Source organism: Mustela nivalis (assembly GCF_964662115.1).
Source record: "Mustela nivalis genome assembly, chromosome: X".
Lineage (NCBI taxonomy): Eukaryota > Metazoa > Chordata > Mammalia > Carnivora > Mustelidae > Mustela > Mustela nivalis.
This window is the reverse complement of record NC_139040.1, coordinates 48,568,808-48,575,411: the sequence shown is the minus strand read 5'-3', so window position 1 is coordinate 48,575,411 and position 6,604 is coordinate 48,568,808.

The following is a 6,604-nucleotide window of genomic DNA, read 5'->3' as shown; positions in this document are numbered from 1 at the left end:
ACAATGCAAGAGGTTTCCTTTCTCCACGTCATTTCCAACACTAGTTTTCTGTCTTGTTATTTTTTGAAATTCTGACTATTTGCTATATAATGTGGTTTTGATTTGAATCTCCCTGATGTCTAATGATGATGAACATTTTTTTCACGTGTCTATTAGCCATTTGTATGTCTTCATTGGAGAAGTGTCTGTTCATGTCTTCTGCCCATTTTTTAAATATGATTACCTGTTTTTTTGTTTGTTTTGTTTTGTTTTGTTTTGTTTTGGACTGTTTAGTTTGAGGAGATCTTTATAAATCTTGAATATCTGCCCTTTGTCTGTAGTATCATTTATGAATATCTTCTCCCATTCCGTGGGTTGCCTCTTTGTTTTGTTGACTGTTTCCTTTGCTGTGCAGAAGCTTTTGATCTTGATGGAGTCCCAAAAGTTCATTTTTGGTTTTCTTTCCTTTGCCTTTGGAGACATGTCTTGAAAGAAGGTACTGTGGCTGATGTTGAAGAAGTTATTGCCTAAGTTCCCCTCTAGGATTTTGATAGATTCCTGCCTCACTTTGAGGTGCTTTACCATTTTGAGTTTATCTTTGTGTATGGTTTGAGAGAATGTTCTAGATTATTTCTTCTACATATAGCTGGCCATTTTCCCAGGCACCATTTATTGAAGAGACAGTCTTTTTACCACTGTATATTTTTTCCTGCTTTGTCGAAGATTATTTGACCATAGATTTGAGGGTCAATAGCTGGGCTCTCTACTCTGTTCCACTGGTCTATATGTCTGTTTTTATGCCAGTGCCATGCTGTCTTGGTGGTTACAGCTTTGTAACAAAGCTTGAAATCAGGCAACGAGATGTCCTTAGTTTGTTTGTTTGTTTTCCAATATTTTCTTAGCAATTTGGGGTCTCTTCTGTTTCCATACAAATTTTAGGATTGTTTGGTCCAGCTCTTTAAAAATTCCAGTAGAATTTTGATTAGGATGGCATTGAAAGTATGGATGGCTCTAGGCAGTATAGACATTTTAACAATGTTTATTCTTCTGATCCAGGAGCATGGAATGGTCTTCCATCTTTTTGTGTCTTCTTCGATTTCTTTCATGAGTGTTCTGTAGTTCTTAAAGTACAGATCCTTTAACTCTTTGATTAGGTTTATTCCCAGGTATCTTATAGTTCTTGATGCTATAGTAAATTGAATCAATTCTCTAATTTTTCTTTCAATATTTTCATTGTTAGTGTATAGAAAGCTACTGATTTCTATGAATTGATTTTGTATCCTGCAACATTACTGAATTGCTGTATGAGTTCTAGTAGTTTGGGGGTGGAGTCTTTGGGTTTTCTATATAAAGTATCATGTCATCTGTGAAGAGAGAGAGTTTGATTTCTTGCCAACTTGAATACATGTTATTTCTTTTCTTCTTCTTCTTCTTCTGTCTGATTGCTCTTGCTGGGATTTCTATTGCTTTGTTGAACAACAGTGGCGGGAGTGGACATCCTTGTCAGGTTCGTGATCTCAAAGGGAAGGCTGTCAGCTTTTCTCCACTAAGAATAATACTCGCTCTGGGTTTTTCATAGGTAGATTTTATGAAGTCGAGGAACGTTCCCTCTATCCCTATACTTTGACGTGTTTTAATCAGGAACAGATGCTGGATTTTGGCAAATGGTTTTTCTGCATCAATTGAAAGGGCCATGTGGTTCTTTTCTCTTCTCTTATTGATTTATTCCATCATATTGATTGATTTGAAAATGTTGAACCACCCTTGCATCCCATGGATAAATCCCACCTGATCATTGGTGATAATCTTTTTAATATATTGTTAGATACTATTAGCTAGGGGTTGTTGAGAGTCTTGGCATCCATATTCATCAGGGATATTGGTCTGACATTCTCCTTTTTGATGGGGCCTTTCCTGGTTTGGGGATCAGGGTAATGTTGGCTTCATAGAAAGAGTCTGCAAGTTTTCCTTCTGTTTCTTTTTTTTTTTAAGATTTTATTTATTTATTTATTTATTTGACAGAGAGAGATCACAGTAGACAGAAAGGCAGGCAGAGAGAGGGAGAGAGGGAAGCATGCTCCCTGCTGAGCAGAGAGCCCGACGTGGGACTCGATCCCAGGACCCTGAGATCCTGACCTGAGCCGAAGGCAGCGGCTTAACCCACTGAGCCACCCAGGTGCCCCCTGTTTCTATTTTTTGAAACACCTTCAAGAAAACAGGTATTATTTCTTTTTTGAAAGTTTAATAGAATTTCCCAGGCAATCCATCAGGTCCTAGGCTCTTGTTTTTTGGGAGGTGTTTCATCACTGCTTCAATCTCGTTACTAGATATTGGTCTATTCAGGTTTTTCATTTGTTCCTGAATCAGTCTTGGTCAGGAACTGACAGTTTATGGGTTTCCAGAAATGTATCTATTTCTTCTAGGTTGCTTACCTTATTGGCATATAACTGTTGATAATAATTTCTAATGATTTTTTTTTCTATTTCCTTGGTGTTAGTCATGATCCCTCCCTTTTCATTCATAATTGTATTAATTTGGGTCCTCTCTCTTTTCTTTTGGATTAGTTTGGCCATTGATTTATCAATCTTATTAATTATTTCAAAGAATAAGCTTCTAGTTTTGTTGTTGTGTTCTACTGTATCTGTAGTTTCTGACTCATTGATCTCTGCTCTAATCTTGAATATTTCCCTTCTTACGTGTGGGGTAGGCTTAATTTGTTGTTGATTTTGCAGTTCTTTAAGATGCATAGTGAATTGGTGTGTGTTTTTTGTTTTTTTGTTTTTTTAAATGTTTTTGAGGGAGGCTTGGATGGCTACGTATTTCCCCCTTAGGATTGCCTTTGCCTTATCCAATAGGTTTTTGACTGATGCGTTTTGTTCTCATTGTTTTTCATGAAATAAGTTATTCTTTGATTTCCTGGTTGATCCAAACATTCTTAAGCAGGGTGGTCTTTAGCTCCAAGTGTCTGTATTCCTTCCAAACTTTTTCTTCTGCTTGAGTTCCAGTTTCAAAGCATTGTGGTCTGAGAATATACAGAGAATAATCTCAGTCTTTTGATATAGGTTGAGCCCTGATTTGCGACTCAGTATGTGATCTATTTTGGAGAAATTTCCATGTGCGCTTGAGAATAATGAGTACTCTATTGTTTTAGGGTGGTTTGCTATGTATATATCTATGAGGTCCATCTGGTCGAATGTGTTAATCAAAGCTCTTGTTTCTTTGTTGATTTTCTTCTTGGATGATCTGTCTGTTACTGTGAGTGACTTGTTAAGATCCCCTACTCTTAATGTATTCATATCAATACAACTCCTTATTTTTGATTAACAGTTGTCTGCTCCTGAATTGGTGGCATAAACATTTACAATGGTTAGATCTTTTTGGTGGATAAAACCTTTTAGAATGACATATTGCCCTCCTTTATCTCTGACTACATTCTTTAGTTTAAAATCTAATTTTTATGATATGAGAATCACTACCCCAGCTTCCTTTTGAAGCTGATTGGGATGAAAGATGGTTCTCTATCCCTTCAATTGCATCTGGATGTATCTCAGGTTCCAAATGGGTCTCTAGTAGACAGCATACGGATGGGTTCTGTTATTTTATCCTATTGGCAACACTGTGCCATCTTATGGGATCATTTATGTCCTTCACATTGAGAGTGATTATTGAAAAATGCATTTTTATTCATATCATGTTTCCTGTGAATTCCTTGTTATTTGTATTGTCTTTATAAATTTCTGCTCTATGTCACTCTTGGGTTCTTTCTTCTTTTATAGAATCCCCCCTTAGTATTTCTTCTAGTGTCAGCTTGGTGGTCATGGACTCTTTTAAACATTGCCAGTCTTGGAAGTTCTTATCTCTCCATCCATTTTGAGTGTCAGTCTTGCTGGTTAAAGTATTCTTGGCTGCATTTTCTTCTCATTTAGTGAACTAAATATGTCTTGCCAGACTTTTCTGGCTTGAAAGATTTCTGTGGACAGATATGATTTTATTCTGATGGACCTTTTCTGTAGGTAAGGAATCTCTTCCCCCTCACCAAACTCAGGAGCGCCTGTCTAAAATTATGATTAACCAGTCTCACAATCAACTGTTTTGTGGTCTTTCTTGATTCATTGATCTTGGAGGGTGTTCTTTCTGCCTCTAGGACAGAAATGCTGGTTCTATTCCCCAGACTGGGAATATTTTCATCCAGAATTTGTTCAACTATATCTTTTAGTCTTCTCTTTTTCTCTACCTCTTCAGGGATCCAAATAATTATGACAGTGGAATGTTTCATGGCATCATTTATTTTCCTAATTCTGTTTTCCTGGTTTCTAAGCTGTTTGTTCAAGGCCTCCTTCTGAACGTTTTTCTCTATCAGTTTGTCCTCTAGATCAATAATTCTGTCTTTTGCCTCAGTTACCCTAGCTTTTAGAGTATTTAAATTAGATTGGGTCTCATTGATAGCATTTTTAACTTCTTTCTGAGAAGCTTTCACTTCTGTTCCTAGAGATTCTATGTTGTCACTATTAGTTTTCTCTAACCTCAGCATTGCCTGGATTATTGTTACCCTGAATTCCCTTTCTGACATACTTTTTTATATCCATATTCAACAGTTCTATTGGAGAGAGCACCATCTCTGAATGTTTCCTCTGTTGGGTGTTCCTCTTGCTAATCATTTTGGTGAAATGTGGTTAAGTGGATGTATAGCTGAATATATTAACCATGATCCAGGCAAGGTGCACCATGGTATGTTTCAGAGCAATCCAAAGTCATCACCAAAAAGAAAAAAAAGAGAAAAAGAGACAGAGAAAGAGAGAGCAAGAGAAAAAACAACAACAAAACAAACAAGCAAAACCAGCCAGAATGAGCCCCCAAAGTAAGATTTATAAGGTATACAAACAAAAACAGACAAGTAAAAAGACTGACAAAAGTAAAAGACCAGGAAAAAAAAAAGAACCCAGTCAAAATGTTCCCCAAGAATGAGATTTATATAATACCAGATCAAAAACAAACGGAATCACTGACAGAAGAACAAAAAGATGGGAGAGTGGTTATAAATTGTTAATGTGGGTGAGGAAGGCTATTTTAATTCTTCCTAGGTGTATCTTGATATCTTTGTTAAAGGACTCAACTTTCCAGAGTTAAAGGGAGAACAAAACTGGTTTATATGGATCAGAGATAAGATGGCAGAGAACTAGGAGGAGGAGCCGTTTTAGCCTGTATCCTAATGTGAGCTGATTACCTACCAAAGAACTCTGATCACCCATGAAATCAGCCTGAGATTAGAATTATACCTGTCTGGATCTCTATGAGGGCAGAAGACAGCAGTGGGCAGGTAAAGCAGAGTGAGAATGTCGGACTGATATCAGAAGATAAAAAAACAGGGGGAGGGAGCCACCAGAAGTGACCCATTGGAAAGTAATACTCCAATAAGAGAGTGCCCTGGAACTGGGAACCAACACTAACTTGGAGTCTGGTAGAAAGCAATAAAAAAGAGCAAAGGATTGTGGGGGGGGGGAATTGTTGGAATCAGGGAGGTTAGGGACAGGGGCTTACATCCCCAGACTGAGGACAGCCAACCCTGGTGCTGAGCCAGAGAGAGTATGGTGAAGAGAACATATCTTGGTCTCTGAGCTGCAAGCGCTCCTGAGAGCATGTGACTGGCAGCTCCCATGAAGGGCTGGGAGCCTCGACAGCCAGCAGAACCACAGCCTTTTGCACTCCCTATGCACGTGCCATGCTGCACTATCAGAGTCTGAGTCGCGCCCCACACCCTCCCCTTAGAGAGGTGCATGCAGGCACCAGCCCCACGCTCTCGGACCCGGAAAGTCTGAGCACTCCTAGCCCGGGCCAGCAAGAAAATCTCAGTAGGCTATCACTGCTTGGGACCTCTATGGCAGTCTGGAGCTGCTCAAACAGCTGCCTCTGTCATGGTTTGGGGTACAATCAGGAGTTCTTGCGTCCCCAGGGACCACGACTGGGAAGGTGCTCTGCCAGTGGCCAAGGGGGAATTTATGTGCTCTGGAGCACTGAGAGGGGAACAGATTGAAGCTTCTTTCTGAAAGGGAGGTCTGAGTGCAGTTTGATTTCCTCTAAACCTCCAAAAACCATCAAAAGCTGTCAAAACGAGAGAAAACAAATGAACAAACAAAACTCCAAAGAACAAAAGCCTGAAAAACCAGTTTCCTCAGAGCCCACCACTTTGAGGGGGCCGGAGAACTTAATTCAGGGAACACTGCCTGAAAACCCACGTGGCAGGCCCCTCCCCCAGAAAACCAACTGGGAAAAAAAAAAAAAAGACAGGAGAAAAACCACCACTACTTCATTGATACAATTTTTTATTTTTAATTCATTCCCATGATTCTGGTTCATTTTTTATTTTTTAGGTATTTTTTTAACCTATTTACCACCACAGTGAGATGTCCAGTACATCAAATTACATAATCACCATTTAACCTGCACATTTTGATACATATACCTGTGTTTTTCTTTTGCTTTTCTATTTTTTAATTTTTTTAAAAGTTTAGTTTAGTTTACTCTTTTTTTTTTATTTTTGTTTTTTAATATTCATATAGAGTTAAACTTCAAGGTAATCCCCTTTCCTCAATCAATGTTACCCCTATAGGTAAACAAATTTTTAATC